Raw genomic sequence first — 18205 nt, 5'->3', positions numbered from 1 at the left:
GATGTCACACGGGCTTGGTTCTGGGGGCTCCGGGACCCTCTGTCACCCCCGCAAGCTCAGCCACAACCATGACACCTGCTGTCCCTCGTGTTTCTACAGTGACACTTGGCATTTCTCCACGTGGGGCCACTCTCCCACGTTACCGACTAGCAGATGCGTGTCAGGTGTCCTGGCTCCCACTGCGTGCGGGCAGTTTGTAGAGCGTGGGCCTCTTGGGCTGTGGACCGGCCCCGGGCAGGGCTGGTGCCTCCTCATGATGCCTCCTCATGATGCCACGTTGGGAGCAGGGTGGACACTCTGCTGTCTTCCCAGGAGACACCAGGCCCCTGTCCAGCTCCTTGTGGGACGTCTGCTCACCAGCCTGGGCCCCGAGGCTGCCGAGGGGCTGAGTCAGCCACATGAGGACTGCCAACGACCATCTCCATATCCTTCCACGTTCATTAGTGGCTTTCCACCAGAGGAACAAGTTCTCCCTCCTCCCTTATTCGTTCTGTCTCCGCAGGAAGTCTCAATGGGAATGAGCATTTCCCTACGCTTTGAAGCCTCCAGTGTGAAGACCTCAGGATGGCAGGCTGCAGTGGTGTGCACAGACATGGCCCCTTGAATCCTCTTGCACAAACACACCAGAAACAAACTAGCGAGGGATCTCCTCGATGCTCCCCCAGGGTCCTCCCTTTCCCCTCCTCGCGGTGATCACACTGGCCTCTTCACGACCTCAGTGCCTTTCCCGCATCAGCACATCTCACAGCAGTGCCTGCTGCCCCTACTCTGAGGGCACAAGGCGCCTCGCTGGAGAGGGAAGGCACGGGCAGGAATCGCATTATTTTTCAGTAATCTAACAGTGCATCATTCATTCACTCGCTGAGGGTTTTCCGGGCCACGTGCTGGCCAGGGGCTCTGTCCTCTGGGTCGGACGGTGATCTTGGAGGAGAGAGGGCTGCTCTAGGACAGCTGTGGAGGAGAGATCCGTCCCCGTCTGGAGTAACAGGACCCACTGTGGACTGGAGGTGCCATTAGGAGACTTTCTGCTCAGCTCAGCCACCAGAAGAGACGGCAGACTCTCCCTGCAAGCGCTCATGACACCATCGGCTGACCCCTGATGAAGCCCCAAGGCTACAAGGCTGGATAAAAAGGAGCCCCACTTTACTGTCCTGATTGCAGAGGGGAAGGAAAGACTACTTCCAAGTCTGACGACACCGACTTTACTCCAAGCAGGTTTTCTAGACTGTTGTTTATGTTGCTGGAGTGAAAACCATGAGGGGAGATGAACTGTTGCTGGATCCTCTCTTGTAAACAGCACTGCCCAGCTCTCCTGGGTGTGGCTCTGGACACGAGACAAAACGGCCACCCAGCTCCGTGCACGTCCACACCCAGGATGTGGGGGGGTGAAATTCAGGGAGCGCAGCAGCTCGCTGGGGTGGGGAGCAGAGACCAGACCCATGGGTGGGTTAACGCAGGCTCCTGGGGCCCCACACCAAAAACCACCCAAGAAAATAACTGGGAAATGCTGAGTGTATCACTGTCTGGAGCTGGAGGGCAGACAAAATGTGTCCTAAATGCTGCTTTAGTCAAAAACCCAGAAACCCTGTATTCCCAGCCTGCAGAGGCTCCCAAACCTGAGAAAGCCAGACCATCATGGCAGCACTGACCGAGGACGCACAGTTAAGTGGCAGGGCCTGGGTGTGCCTGCGGGTGTTTTCTGGCCCCGAGTCCCCACTGCCCCCGCCTGCTCCCCAGCCCTTGTCTTGATATGTGAGCCCCGGGAAGCACCAGGGATCTCAGGGACCCGCCATGTTGGAAACACATCCCGAAAGATTTTAAAGACGGAAGTCTCGAGGTGCACGTGCAGGGTCCTGAGCTGCCCGGGGGCGGGAGCAGCGGGCCCGGTGGCGCAGACTGCAGCTGCTGCAGATTCCGCAGCCTGAGTCTGCACAGCGGTCGAAATGGTTTTCACATTTGGAAATGGTCAGAAAAATATCAAAAGCTTGTGCCATGTGAAAACTACATGAAATTGAAACCTCAGTGCATACAACGTCTGGCCGGAATGCAGTCGCCCTGACCCGGGGCCCCCAGAGAAGCAAAAACCAGAAGGACGGAACCACACACGTTTTCAATGGTGGTTTTCTTGGGAAGCGACCCTGGGAGACCAGTAGAACAGACAATATAAAAAGCACCCAAGTCCTACCTGGATGGCCCGTGACTGTTTCTGAGGGGCCCTTGGGGGCCTTTTCCACCCCACACGACACACCCCCACCTGCCTTCCATCTCACCTGGGGCATGTCCTCCTGAGCCCCAAGCCCGAATGTGCTTTGTTCTCTTCCTTTTGACTCTGTTCTCCTCAAACATGTCCTTGTCCCAAGGCCTCCCTCACAACTCGTGAATGTCATTTCTGCGCTGCTGTGTAAGTTACTGAATGGGTCTCAGACCCTGAAGGAAGAAATTTCCAACTGAGAAATTTCCAATTCCCATAACCATGTTTCTTTCTACTTTCTCATAGTTTTTGCAACATTTTTTCATATTTCATTTTAATTGTATTAAGCTAAAAAACTCTTCAAGAAACTCCTCAGTTACCTACTTTATAATTACACATTTAAATTTTACTTCACGCTTGTATAATCTTAGGTCCTGGGCAGTGGCTTCTGTCCTGGGAGACACCAAGTTCTGAGTCGGCCTGTGACACAGGGGCCCCGTCCTGACTTCATCCCAACAGAACCTGTTCACTCGCTCATGGGTGAGACCAACAATGTGGCTCCCCCGTGACACATCATGTCCCCTCCACACAACCACTCCCCTCTCCACTGCCCACGAGCGCTTCTCCCCAGATGGTTCCACCCCTGCTGCAGGGATTCCAAGATCAGCTTCGAGGGGCTGGGGACAGACCATCCACCTTCACCCCTGCTCCACAGCAAGCAGCACTTTCAGGAACAAGCAGAGGCTGGAGGCGAGGTGACTGCATGAAATGTGGCCGCAAACACCTTGTCTAAAAAACGGAATTGAAGGGAGGAGTAGAGGGATGTGGGAGACCCAATTCTCCTGTGCCCCCCCTCCCCCACCCCGGGTGAGGATGGAAAGTCATCGTAAACACAGCCAACAAACACGCGCCCATCGTCTGCCTGCAGGAGCGTGACCCGGTTATGAGACAGCATCCGTGCGGCGGGAGTGGGGCTGCATCTTGAGCTCAAACCATATGCTCTGAGATGCATTTCTGTTCCCTCCTCAGCTAATAACTACAGAGGTGAGTCAAACTGGCTTCTTATAAGATTGTCAGAAATGGTCATTAAGAAGCTGAATACGTGACACAAAAACAGACACTCAGATCAATGGAACAGAACAGAGAACCCAGAAATGGACCCACAAACGTATGGCCAACTAATCTTTGACAAAGCAGGAAAGACTATCCAATGGAATAAAGACAGTCTCTTCAGCAAGTGGTGCTGGGAAACCTGGACAGCGACATGCAGAAGAATGAACCTGGACCATTTTCTTAGACCATACACAAAAATAAACTCAAAATGGATAAAAGACCTCAGTGTAAGACAGGAAGCCATCAAAATCCTCGAACCTCTTTGATCTTGGCTGCAGCAACTTCTTACTCAACACGTCTCCAGAGGCGAGGGAAACAAAAGCAAAAATGAACTACTGGGACCTCATCAAAATAAAAAGCTTCTGCACAGCAAAGGAAGCAATCAGCAAAACTAAAAGGCAACCAACAGAATGGGAGAAGATATTTGCAAACGACATATCAGATAAAGGGTTAGTATCCAAAATCTATAAAGAACTTATCAAACTCAACACTCAAAAAACAATACTCCAGTGAAACAATAATCCAGTGAAGAAATGGCAAAAGACATGAATAAATACTTCTCCAAGGAACATACAGATGGCCAACCGACACATGAAAAAATGCTCAACATCACTCATCATCAGGGAAATACAAATCAAGACCACAATGAGATACCACCTCATACCTGTCAGAATGGCTAACATTAACAACTCAGGCAATAACAGATGTTGGCGAGGATGCGGAGAAAGAGGATCTCTTTTGCATTGTTGGTGGGAATGCAAACTGGTGCAGCCACTCTGGAAAACAGTATGGAGGTTCCTCAAAAAACTAAAAATAGAACTACCCTATGACCCAGCAATTGCACTACTAGGCATTTATCCACGGGATACAGGGGGGCTGTTTCGAAGGGACACGCGCACCCCCATGTTTATAGGAGCACTATCGACAATAGCCAAAGTATGGCAAGAGTCCAAATGTCCATCGAGGGATGAATGGATAAAGAAAATGTGGTATATATATATACATACAATGCAGTATTACTTGGCAATCAAAAAGAATGAAATCTTGCCATTTGCAACTATGTGGATGGAACTGGAGGGTATTATGCTAAGTGAAATTAGTCAGAGAAAGACAAATAACATATGACTTCACTCATATGAGGACCTTAAGACATAGAACAGATGAACATAAGGGAAGGGAAGCAAAAATAATATAAAAACAGGGAGGGAGACAAAAAATGAGACTCTTAAATATGGAGAAGAAACAGAGGGTTACTGAGGGGTTAAGGGAGGGGGGATGGGCTAAATGCGTAAGGGGCATTAAGGAATCTACTCCTGAAATGATTGTTGCACTATATGCTAATTTGGATATAAATTAAAAAAATTAAAATAAACATTTACAAATTAAAAAAAAGCTGAATACACACCTATAAATAGAATAATGCTAGAAATTCTTCAGAGGTAATTTTGCAACTTCCTCTTCATGTATGTATTAATATGTAATTATGTGAGCAAAATCATGAAATACAAGCAGATAATGAGGTGATCCTCCAGTCACTGACAATTTTATCATTACTAGGATTTAAACTCAATGTTTCATAAATGTCCAAGTAATACTGTCCAAAACACGGAAACTGGTTTTAATTTAAAGTTAGTATGGTCTCATTTAAACTATCACAGACTTCGAGTGTTTAAGGTCTTAAGTTTATCTTAAGATAAACACCTCGCATGGGGCGCCTGGGTGGCTCAGTCGGTTAAGCGTCCGACTTCGGCTCAGGTCAGGATCTCCCGGTCCGTGAGTTCGAGCCCCGTGTCGGGCTCTGTGCTGACCACTCAGAGCCTGGAGCCTGTTTCGGATTCTGCGTCTCCCACTCTCTCTGACCCTCCCCCATTAATGCTCTGTCTCTGTCTCAAAAATTAATAAACGTTAAAAATAAAATTAAAAAAAAAAAGATAAACACCTCACAGACCCTCCCCTCTGCAGGCCCCACCCCCTCCCTCTACATGTGTGAGCTCACGCCTCCCTCACGCCGGCGATCCGCCATCACGGTAGAACACGCACGGAAAGGAAAAGGAAATGGGCAGTGGTCTAAAGATCATACTCGCTCAAACCAACAAACTATACAACGGAGTCAAACTGTGGTAGGGTCCCTTCCCCAAGGAAAGAAAAAAAAACCCTCAAGGCAACCTGACTACATGCGTAGGTGACAACAACCCTCACGACCTTGTAATGTGAGACCACTTAATCAGACTGCATGTTTGCGTGTTACCATATATGGGAGACAAAGAAGTAAAAAATATATAAAAAACTACGCCACATGGCGTTCGGGGCTCAGTTCTTTGGGTTCGAACCCAACTGAGCGTCGCCAGCACGAGTGAAGTTGCTTCCTGGAAAGAAAAGCCACGGTGTCACGACTCTGGGTGAGAAACCTGCTACAAAACCTCAGGGGCTCAGGTTCCAGGACCCGCGCTTGTGAACTTTGTATCCTACAATACTTGTAAGTTCAAATACGGCGGCCATACACAGGAAAGCGTTATTATCATCTACTTGTCACGCGATCCATGCTGGCAACGTCTTCGATGGCAGCTACAAAAACGTCTCCCGGGAAACATGTGCCCCTAGTCCGTCCACACATTCCACGACGCGAGCCACACGTGAGTGAGGCTTGGCCTGAGTTCCCAGCCGTCAAGGGTCCCCATCTTGTATGGGGCCCACGCTGCTCCTGCTTTCTCTCCAGGCCATTTCCGGCAGTTCCTGTCTTTCTCAGGCCCCTGCCAGGGTGAGGACAAAGGACGCAGGACAAAGGCTCAGCTGCCTCCATGGCGGGAGCCTCCACTTCTGGTTTTCATGGGACCCCACAGTTCCGTTCACTTCCATGGCACTCGTGCGTCCTCTCTGCGGCCACTCCAAAGGGGCCGGGCAGGTGCCCAGTAAAGGCTGTGGTTTTTAACCTTCCAAACCCTACTTTCAATTTTCCCCTAAATGTGACCAATAGTTTGGATATAGAATTTAAGGGTGACATATTTATTTATTAAAAAAAATTTTTTTTAATGTCTCTTTTTGAGAGAGAGAGACAGAGTGTGAACAGGGGAGGGGTGGAGTGAGTGGAAGACACAGAATCCGAAGCAGCTCCCAGCTCTGAGCTGTCAGCACACCGTCCAACAGGGGGCTCGAACTCACAGATCGTGAGATCATACTCTGAGCAGAAGTTAGACGCTTCTGACTGAGCCACCCAGGGTGACATATTTAAATTACATTTTACATACAAAGCTATTGATAAATGTCCAACCTTGTACTTGAGTGCTATGTTAAATGGTTTCTGTTTTATAGATCCTTAGTAACAGAAGAGCCCCCTATCTCGGGGACAGAATAGAGCATGAATAACTTATGTAAATGAAGTTTTACATGGTTGAAATTTCGTATTGCATCAAGAGCTAATGGTCAAGGAAAAAGAAAACAAAATAAATACTGGGCAAGACACACCAGCAGAAGAAAAAAAGCCCCAGTGAAAACAGTCCTAGTTTTACCTCGTCTCTATGTGCTGAATCACAGGACACCTTTATGAGGCAGGGTTTAAAATGATGCTCATTTGAAAAATAAGAAAAGCATGGCTCAGAGATACGAAAGGCTGCTCTAATGACTTAGAGCCCAAAGGAAAGCAGCCAAGCGGAGCTGACCTCCTGACCCTAGTACCTTTTTCAAAGCTGATTTCAGGTGACCTTTGGTCCAGCTCAGTGCTGACCAGAGGGGAGGCAGGGCAGCACGGATGCACGTGGAAACCAGAGCAGCTTATGCTGCAGGGACCCTTCCTGGGGGGCTCTTTCCAAGGCCCTCTCCCCAATTTTATTATTACATTTTTAAATGTGTATTTATTTTTGAGAGAGAGAGAGGGATAGAGAGAGAGCACGAGTGAGTGCACAAGCAGGGGAGGGGCAGAAGACAGGGAGACAGAAGACCCCAAGCAGGCCCCAGGCTCTGAGCTGTCAGCATAGAGCCCAACATGGGGCTCGAACCCACGAACTGTGAGATCGTGACCTGAGCCTAAGGTTTAACCAACTGAGCCACCCAGGCGCCCCTACATTTATTTATTTTTGAGAGACAGAGAGAGACAGAGGGAGACACAGAATCCGAAGCAGCTTCCAGGCTCTGAGCTGTCAGCGCAGAGCCCAACGTGGGGCTTGAACCTATGAATAGCAAGATCATGACCTGAGCTGAAGTTGGATGCTCAACCGACTGAGTCACCCAAGCGCCCCGTCTCCCAATTTTAAGTGTTTTTTTTGTTTGTTTGTTTGTTTTGAGAGAGAGAGACTGAGCAGGGGAGGGGCAGAGAGAGAGGAGAGAGAGAAAATCCCAAGCAGGCTCCTGTCAGCGCAGAACCCAACATGGGGTTCGAACTCACGAACCGTGATATCATGACCCGAGCTGAAGTCAAGAGTCGGATGTGCAACTGACTGAGTCACCCAGATGTCCCCGTCCCAAATTAAAAAAAACAACAAAAGAAACAAAAAAAACTTATACTTTAGAACACTTTTAGACTGACAGAAAAACTGGGAAGATGATCCACAGTTCCCACTGTTAATATCGAACACTGATGTGGTATATTTGTCAAAATTCATGAACTAATATCAGTGCATCACTTTTATAACCAACATCTAAATTTTATTCAGTTTTCCTTAGTTCTAACTTATTGTCCTTTTTCTGTTTCAGGCCTTAATCCCACATGACATTTGAGATCAGGGAGAAGTGGGATGTCCTTGTACAGATTTAAGTATTATGCTGATTTTAATAAGGGGCTCCCATTTTTCATTGAGAGAATCGTAAGGGAGAATGCACACCTGTCACTTGGGTCCTAGAGTAACACACACCTTGTTGTCCGGCCACAAGCCACATTGCCAACCCACCAGCACCCCTGCGGCTGGCCTGGGCTTGATGTAAGACCCGAAAGAGGTAAAAACACTCAAAACGCTTCCCCGCAGTCACTGCTCTTCTGACCACCCATAAACTGGCAAAATGGATTCCATGAGGACTCATATTTTCATGCAGTACCTCGACTCGGGGGAAATGAGGGCAGAGGAGTTTCTTTGCTGTCCTGAAATCGCTCTATTTTCTGTGAGGAGCCCTTAGCAAAAGCACTTCACGTTCGTCCTCTCCCACGCGACGAACCTGGTCTGACGCACTCACGGTGGCTGTGGAGGGTCTGTTGCGTGGCGCGGTTGTGGACCGCCAGACCTGGTGAGCGCTCTTTGGGCAACAGATCCGCCTCATTCACCAGGTCGGCTCAAGTCACCATAGACCATCAGCCCCTCACAACTGGCCAATGGCTGCCCCTGGACCAACAGACAGGTGGACAGAGCCTTTTCCTACAGGAGAGACCAGGGGGCTGTGGGCAGCCTCTTCCGGGCTGTGTGTGAGGTGGTGTTCTGTTCTGGCAGAGGCCTAGCCCTTTCCTGGACTGTCTGAGCTATTCCAGCCTCTGCAAATACTGCCCCCCCCCCCGCCGTCCCCGCCTTCCTTTTTGGCTGAGCCAATGTGAGTTGGGTTTCTGTCCCATCCTCTGTCACCTGTGTTCAAAGACTCCTAATAGAAACTCTAGCCACTCTGTTAAGTGCTGGGTGTATCCCGATGAGCACAGTAAGACTGAGCCATCACGGAAATGCAACAGAAACCACGATGCGACATCACAACGTACACACCCAAACGGCCGCAAACACATGGCAAACCCGTGTTGAACACGCTGTGTGACTGCGGCCCCCACGTGCTGCTGGTGAGTGCAAAGCAGGTACGCTTATTTTGGCAAACGCTTTGGCAACGCCCCCAACACTGAACACACGTCTACCCCCCCGATGGGCAGTTCCACCTGACATCAACAGGTACACGTGTCACCAAAAGATGTGCACAGCAGCACTGCTTACAATCGCCAGAACCTGGAGAGGCCCAAGAACAGAGTCCCGGATGAAGACTCTGTGGCTCATCCACATGACAGAGGGACCGCAAGACAGACCTGCCACGCTCTGTGGTGGGCGGGGGCCTGGGGGTGGCTCATGTCCTGCTTCCTCAGACCGGCTGGTGGCCCTACAAGTTGGTGGAAAATTATCCAGCTGTATATTTACAGTGTCTGCCCTTGTCTGTATGTACATATTTCAACCAAGAATTAAAAAATGGAAGAGAGCATCCCTGAGCCCACGAAGCATACGATCTAGCAGAGAAGATGGACAGAGAAGCCTTGGCTCTGCTGTTGTCAACCAGGGTAGAGAATGCTTTGTTCCTTTTCATCTGGACGCCCCTGTCGCCGTCCTGATCACTGCTGTCTCTCTGCATCTCCCCCAGGCTGTCCTATCTGTCCTGAGGAGCAATGACCATAAGCGCAAGAAATAATGTGTATAGATCAGGATTCGGTACCAAGAACATAAAATCTATTTTGTTTTCCCTGATCTTCCTGGAGCAAAATGACAAGCGGGGAGCCCTTCTTGATGCGGAAGTATCTGAAATACTGTTTTGGGGAACTATCGGTAAGCCTCTCCTTGGGTCATGATTGATAGACAAGGGCACATCTTTCAACAGGTACTTTTTTCCCTGAAAGTCTTATGCACCATAGTTTTTTGTTACTTTTCTGTGTGTTCTGAATGTTTTTATTACATTCCCACTCTCCTGGTATTTCAATGTGTGTGGAAAGGCTTAAAGTCTGAAACATGGAGATTTTACCCTTGACTCCCTCTTGGCTCATTTACACAAAAGCTCAATTGCCTAATACTCTATATTCTGAAAACATGGTCCACATGATTTTGTTCAACTGGAACTAGTTGGATCGTGTCTGAAATAAAAGGGCCAAAAGCTGTAGCTTAGAAATCTTTGCTACATGAAATTCTAGTTGTCAAGATATTTGTTTGTATGTTTGTAAGCTTTTTGTATGTATTAACTTATCTTTAATAATATTCTTCTATTGAGAATTCAGCTAATCTGTAAGTTTAAATAATATTTGGAGAAACACACTAATTTCCAGAGGCTCAGGCTGCCCAAAGAAACGGGAGAGGCCTGCACAGTTTTTAGCTTTACTTGGAACAGAGAGACGCCACGCAGTACGGCTGGGGGCCCCAAGACCCCAGAGGCCTGCACCGCTCTCCAACGTGGACAGCAAAAGCAGGCAATGGAAATGGGGTGGGCCAACAGAGTCGAGCTGTCCATTTTTTTTTTTTTAAAGACAAAACAGCCAAAGGGCAGATTCCAATTTCCTAAAAGTCATACTTCAGCCTTGGAATACAAATTCCATGCTGTTTTTAAAGTCAAATAGCTCTGGGGGAGCCTAGCCTGGGTGGCTCAGCTGGTTAATTGACCGACTCCTGATTTTGGCTCAGGTCATGATCCCAGGGTGGTGGGCTCAAGCCCCATGTCCAATTCTGTGCTGACCGTGCAGAGCCTGCTCGGGATTCTCTCTGCCCCTGTCTTGTGTACATGTGCACGCGCACTCTCTCAAAATAAACAAATTTTTAAAAAGTCAAATAGCTGTAAATGCAGCATTAACCCATCTGTAACAGAGGGAGGGCCTTTCTCCAACAAGCACCATGAACACTGACCAGATGGGTTTTACTGCCCTTATGAAGAAAGAAATGCACAGAAAAGACACCAGAGTTTGAGTTTGAAAAAAAACTTAGAACAAGTAGTTAGCAATTTCTTACACTAACACAACTAGAGGGACGGAAAGCCCTTTGCAGCAGTGTGCCCCCGCTGACACACCAGGAGTGATCTTGCTCAACCAGACCCCCCCCCCCCCCCCCCCGCCCTTCCAAGGGCACATGTGCAAATGTCTGTGCCTTTTCTGTGAGCACCTCTGTATGTGAAGGTGGTGATGTTCTCATCAAGGGGTCATGAATGTCTAGTCTGAAGACCCTGCCTCATGTGCACACGGTTAAGGACAAGGGAAACCACTGAATGATAACCCCAAACATGCTTCTCCTGAATAACTATACTTTAAATTCTTGAGGTGGAAAAACAGCTTTTTTTTGGGGGGGGGGGATGGATAGTGCTGGTGATCATGTGCAGTTTGTGTTCATCAAATACACTATTTTAAACACATCATAACCGGGGTGCCTGGGTGGCTCAGTCAGTTGACTGTCCAACTTCGGCTCAGGTCATGATCTCACAGCTCTTGAGTTCGAGCCCCGTGTCGGGCTCTGTGCGGACAGCTCAGAGCCTGGAGCCTGCTTTGGATTCTGTGTTTCTCTCTTTCTCTGCCCTTCCCCCACTCATGCTGTCTCTCTCAAAAATAAACATTAAAAAAAATTTTTTTTTAAACACATCATAATCAAAGACTGAATCAAAACTTATAGAGTCAGGATATGTGAACATCTGGTTCTCAATGTAAATTACAAGTAGATTTTGTAAGATGAGGGAGTTTAGAAAGGCATTCAACAATAACATCAACTATCATAAATAGCTTGAGATAACGCTGTTCCCTGAAAAAATACCCTTCCAGCATGTGTAGTGCAAAGCCTCCCTTCAAAGCACACTTCACATCCACTAGAGCAGCTATGAAAGAAACAAGTGGTCTTATTTGGCAGGAATGTGAAATGGTACAGCCACTGGTCAAACAGCCTGGCAGTTGTTCTCCCTACAATCCTGAGCGACACATTCGTGTGCCAGCGCGGCTGTAACTGCTGTTAGTAACACAGGTGTTGGGTTTACTCATGAGCCTGGGCCGGAGGCGGCCACTCTCCCTGCTGCCCACACGTCCTGCCGCTCGACTCCGGGACCACACGGGGCCCCCGACGGGGAGGCTCCTGGACCAGAGGAAACGTTCTCTTCACCTCTGGAGGGTCTTTCATCCCCCCCCCCCCCCCCCCCGGCCTTCCATGCTTGTTTACCGAACTCCCATTTTCCATCGAATTCTCTCTCTGTGCTTTCAGATGATTTCTTCAATACTTCTTCGAATAAATACTCTGATTTTCTCTGGAGCAATGTTTAGCCTGTTGTTTGATTTATCCACTGGCTTTAAAGTTTTTAAAATTCAAATGACATTTTTAAAAAGTATACATGTCAATTTGTCTCTTTTTTGAACAGGCTTTTGTAAAAAACTGCCTCTGTAGTTCAAATTAGGTTTCCATTTGTTTAGTTATCATGTTGACAACCTTAAGCTTTTACTTCTAGTTTTCTTCCAGACTGCTTGAGAATTATCACTTAAAGGAGGCTTGTTTTTTCGATTAATGTATAGCTTGTAACGTGCACTGGCTTCATTCAGCCTGGTCATTTTCTTTCTGGGTTAGCACTGTGGGAAAGGCTGTGAAAAGGTTCCAGGGTCACAATTTACCCTCCTTCTGGGTCTGGGCTCCCCTGGACCACACGTAGGGCTCTGGAGAGGCAGGTTGTCCGCCCACCTCACTCCCTGCAGCCCTCGGGCTGGCTGGGTTTCTCAGAAGTCCCTGCCCTAGTCCCTACCTGATGTGGCCCAGACCATCCTCTCCTGTGTGGGCAGAAACAAGCCTTTTCTCTCATTTACTGCTCTTAGGACATTTCTACTTAGTTCTTTTGAGCTTGACAACGTACTTAAAGTATGTTAAACTTAATCCAGAATTTCTGTACGTTTTTGATTGTGGGGGAGGATGGGTGTGTTATCTCCCCTGGCACATTTCCAGAAACGCTCCACCCTCCTTGTTGGCGAGAATTCGACATTGCCCTTTCTCTTACATTACACACGTAATTTACACCAAGTTCTAGCTGCAGCACTTAAGCGGTCAGATCTACAGACCCCGCTCCCTTCCTGGGTGCGTGTCTGACAGATCTCCTCCCGCCTGTAGACCTCTCTGAACCCGCAGCAAGTAGGTGGAATTGTGGAGCCCACGTACGCTGCCGGTGGGAACACACAATGGCGCAGTTGCGTTGGAAAACTGGCAGTTTCTTGTGCAGGCAAACATGCAGTCGCCATGCGGCCAGCAGGCCCGCCCCCACGTATTTATGCAAGTCCAGTAAAACGTGTGTTCAGAAGGGGTCCAAAGGCACACACTGCCGGGGATGTAACGCACAGCACAGTGACTGGTTAACAATACTGGGCTATAAATTTGAAAGTTGCCCAAAGATCTTAAAAGTTCACATCACAAGAACAATCTGTAACTCTTGATGGACGTTAACCAGACTTCCCGTGGTGATCATTCTGCAATGTGTGCAAACATCAAACCGTTACCCTGCACCTGGAGCTAACGGAACGTTATGGGCCACTCACAACCTCAATGCACAAACACTAATGTTCACACAAAAATACTAAAATGTTTATAGCGGCTTTATTGTTAGTCACCCAAATGTCCTTCAACTGGTGAGGTCCATCCGCACGACGGGCCCAACTACCAACACGGGCACTACTCCAGTGAAGGCCTCAGGCTGGAAAGCCCACACGCCGTGAGTCTGGAAATGGTGGGTGGCTGCCAGGGGCTGCAGGCGAGCACAGAGGGTGACCACCAAGGGTCATGAGGGAGTTTGTCATGATGGTGGGAGTGGCCACATGACAGTGTGCACTTGTAAAGCTGCTGAAAATTCACAGGTGTATGAAGATGATACCTCGACTAAAAATACCTCGATTAAATAAAATCACACTACAGCCACATTGTTTTCTCTCGCCGTTCTTCACTCAACAATGTGCACCGCAGAGTAGCCAAGACAGAGTAGCTGCGCTCTTCTAAGGGCTGTGTACTATTCCACCGTGTGCACCGATCAAGGGTACGTCAGCCCAGAGGGAGAAGTCCCCAGAGGAAGGGGAGGGCAGAGGAGAAGGGCAGCTGTGGGGCACCGAACAACAGCACCACGTCCCGCTGGGCGCTCTGCTGGGGGGCGAGGCCACCCCACAGGGCACCAGGACTCCCCCACAAAGCTCGCTGTGGTGTCAGACTGATGGCGGTGCCACACGACCCAAGAGGGTGTGACAGAGTTATCACTCACACAGTGAGGATCCCAGGTAGAGAAGACAGCTCCCAAGCTCCTTGACAGCAGGTGGGCTACTGGCTCCAGCTCTCACCGTGGTTGGGGTGAACGTGCCAGCACCAAGTAGGGGGCACATGGGCTTTCTTACCAGCTTGAGAGATGTGGAGGGGAAGGAGGCGAAGGCTGAGAGCCGTCAGCAGTCAAGTACCAAAAGTGGGGTCCAGCTCTTTGTTACATATTACTGCTGACTTCTTTTAAAGTTTATTTTGAGAGAGAGAGAGAGCATCAGCATGCATATGAGCAGGGGAGGGGCAGAAAGACTGAGACGGAGAATTCCAAGCAGTATCTATACTGTCAGTGCAGAGCCCGACTTGGGGTTCGATTCCTTGCACGGTGAGATGGTGACCCGAGCCAAAACCAGGAGTTGGATGCTTAACTGAGCCACCCAGGCATCCTTAAGCTCTTTGTTACATATTCATATTATCACTAATTTATTGATTTTCTAAATATTACTCACACCTTTCCAAAATTATCCTCCTAAAACACAAACGTTTTCAGGTCTCACTATCTTCCCTCAAGAATGTACAGTGATTTTGCAGAGCTGAGAATAAAGGCTGAATCTCTCAAATGTGTATTTCAAGGCCCTCCGTGAAATCCCACACCTGGCCTGTGAGCTCTTGCTGATGCTTTGCCCCACTCACAGATGTACCTAACCTGCAAATGAAAAAGTTAAAGGAAATAAAAGGGACTTGGTGAAACAGGAAGTCTGGGAGAATGAGAATCGAAGTTTTAAACAAGAAAGTGAAAACGGGGAAGATTTTAGATAGATGCCTTAGCACAAAATCTCCGGGACTTTAGGAAAGATCCTTGGCTCACGACAGCAGCCACTACTGCACGTCCCGGCACACACGTACAGAACAAACGATAGGACTCGTCGGCTACAACAAGCAGAAGCAAACACAGAAAACACTGAGCGCCTACTCTGTGCCCAAAGCACGTGACACACACACTTGCGAGAGGCCTCCTCCGATCTGGGGAGTGCAGAGCAGCTGGAACCAGGCAGACACGCGCCAGGAATTGCTTCCTGCTGTGGACGCGGCCGTGCGGTGGAACCGTGAGGACGGTCCCCAAGAAAGTGCGGGCAAGCGCCACCGTCACAGCAGTTTGGTTCAGGACGTGAGCCCAGGAGAGCCAGGGCGCCGAGGACAGAAGGCTCGGTCACTGTTGAGCGCTCCACAGTTGCTCATCCTGCCTCCAGACGTAAATAAGACATTTTCACCATGAAAATATTGACAGTTTACTTTTGCCGTTCTGAACTACAGACACCCAATGGCACACTGTCCACCAGATGAGGGCACAGCTTCTGCTATTGTGCTGGTGATTTCAGACTGAAAATATTGTTTCACCAAAGCCTGCTTGAAATTAGTCTGTTTAAAAGCAAAACAAACCTCATCCACTGAGGAGTTTGCTCTTGGTATATTACAACTTTAATGGTTTTTAACCACCCTCCAGAAAAGAAAAAACACCTCTCAGCAATTTAAGAATATATCCAGAAAAATGCCAATAATGAAATGAAGCATCTAGTCTTTGAGTCCTCAACATAATTACAGGACAATTTTCCCGAGATAGAGCTACAAGTTGTACAAGATTTCCATAATCACTTATAAACACTGTTGTAAATGAATCAAACTAAAAGGAAATAAATCAATAAACAGCTTAATGGTACAAAGTCAGCAAGAGGTTATACAACAGAGCACTCACTCCAACAACATAAAGATGTTTTCTTCAGGAAGTAAAGATAAACACCTGTTGGTTGAAAGAAAGTCATATTAAACGGTAACAACTTCTCTTTTTGTTACGAAAACTTAACCTGGGACAGTCTGAAAGTTCTTTTGTGGGACATACACACTACCGTGTGTCACCACCAGGCAGCTGAAGCCACGTGTGGGAGGCCTGCAATTGACCTTTTCTCCAGGGATGGGAGTTGATGGGACCAGGGGTAGGCGTGACTCAAGATGGCCCAGTCAGGTTCTCAGGAGAACAGTGAAATTTAGGGCCAGACCATCCATCCGGGAGGTTGCCCAAACTGAGGGTATTCAGGCTTGGGCTCCCTGCGATGGGCTGTTGGCCGCATGCCTGTTAATATAGTAGGAGCCGGTCTACAGAAAGCAAGACACCCCCCGAAAGCAAGATAGGTGGCCCGTGGGATACCATGGACCATAAGGGTGACCCCATTCCTGGTCCCAGGCCCTTGGGAGTCCCTGATGCCCTCTGTACGTGGGTTCACGTGAAATGGGCTTCTAGGGCCTGCAACCAAAATGTCTTCACAAACGTAATGGTCCTTTCAGTGCCCTTAGTGACAATGAGGAGTCTGGGGTGAACACGGGAGGTGAAGTGTCCCGGGCATCAAGAGTAAGTGGGGAGATCAGAGGAGATGCCCGAGTCAATTTCCGATTTATTCGTTCTTTGCCTTTGGTCAATCTTAAGAGCCATGAAACAGCTCTTTTTCTTGTTTTTTAAAACAAAATTTCCAGGTTTACACTTATCTTGTGGAGTGACCTCTTCATTCTGTCACAGTTGAAAGTCCCACCACAAGTGACTTTTGTGATTTTTTTTCCTCTTTGCCTTCTTTTTGATTAGCTTTTTAAACATTCGCTTCCCCCCATATCAGTTGGGAAGTTACGGGCTCTATTTCTGCTTGTCACACGACTGCCACAGACACTTTACCAGACACTGTTCGGCTATGTCCACATTAAGGCATGTCTCAGTCTTCCTCAGGGACACTCACTCCCGTACTGCTGTGAATTTTTAAATTCTAGTTTTAAACAGGACCTCCCCTGACATGGTTATGATTTTATTGTGCGGTCACTGTTTGATGCATTTCCCATGGTCTTTACTCTTTATTGCTCCTTGCATCTCAAAGCCTTCCTTCTGGGATCATTTTCCCCCTGCCTGAAGAATATCTTCCATTTTTTAACCTGAGCGTCAGACATAAACGTCCAGTTTCTGCGCATAGGACATCACCTTTGTTTCCCTTTCCTGTTTTCCAAGCTGTATTCAGGTGTAACTGACGTACATGCTGGTAGTTCCAGGTGTACCGCAGAGTGAGCCGATGCTTGTACATTCTGGAAATGTCCCACACCAAGTCTCTTTAGCATCCAACACCACACGCAGTTACAATTGGTTTCTTGCGATGAGAACCCCAAAGACTGGCTCTCTCACCAACTTTCAAATTACAATGCAGTCCTGCGAGCTGCAGGTGCCATGCTACACACACGCCGCCAGGACGGACGCGCCAACTGCAAGTCTGTGGCCTCCACCCACGTCCCCAGCTCCCTGTCTCTGGTGGCACCAATCTGCTCTCTGTATCGATGAGTGGATTTTTTTGTTGCTTTGGATTCCGCCTGAGATCATATGGTATTGGTCTTTCTCTGACTTATCTCACTTAGCATCATGCCCTCAAGGTCCATCCGTGTCATTATCACCAGTGGCAGGATTTCATTCTCTTCAGGGCTGAACAACATCCCATTGTGTGTACCACGTTTCCTTTATCCATTCATCTGTCAAAGGACACTTGGTGGTTTCCATCTTGGCTGGCTATTGTGAATAATGTTACAGTGAACACAAGGGGGTGGGTGGATATTCACGTTCGTTTTTGAAAGAGGATTCTTGCGGAGTTTAGCAGATGAGATCACATTTTCTCTGCATACTGAAGTTATCAATATACAGCTGCTGTTGCTACTTTGAAGGTGCTCCCATTTACTCTCCCTCTGGCTGGTCTTTAGATCTTCTTCTTGTCTTAGGTATCTTCAGGTTCATTAGGATGTATTCAGGTGTGAATTTCCTTATTTAAAAATGTCCTTTTCCTGCTTGGATCTGATTTGGTTTCTTGGGACTGGATTTTAAAAAGTGCATGGAATGTGTATTAAGAACAAGAATGCATGAGTGTGATGTACCCCAGGAGCCACGGGCATCACTGTGCCCAATCACACACCCTCGCCTTCCTCTGAAGGTGACAAC

The 18205-nt window shown here is 48.2% G+C and overlaps 2 protein-coding genes across 3 annotated transcripts in view; one reads left to right on the top strand and one right to left on the bottom strand.

Moving 5' to 3' along the window:
• IPPK (inositol-pentakisphosphate 2-kinase) overlaps positions 1 to 3440 on the top strand; it is a 60459-nt gene extending 57019 nt beyond the window's left edge. The window contains exon 15 of the transcript XR_003964358.1: positions 3430 to 3440. The gene's annotated coding sequence lies outside the window, so the exon portion shown is untranslated. The remainder of the gene's footprint in view (positions 1 to 3429) is intronic.
• Positions 1 to 18205, bottom strand: part of LOC115500051 (centromere protein P) — a 230225-nt gene that overhangs the window by 9249 nt on the left and 202771 nt on the right. The window lies entirely within an intron of this gene.

This window comes from Lynx canadensis, chromosome D4, assembly GCF_007474595.2.
Source record: "Lynx canadensis isolate LIC74 chromosome D4, mLynCan4.pri.v2, whole genome shotgun sequence".
Lineage (NCBI taxonomy): Eukaryota > Metazoa > Chordata > Mammalia > Carnivora > Felidae > Lynx > Lynx canadensis.
This window is presented reverse-complemented; position numbering and strand designations above follow the sequence as displayed.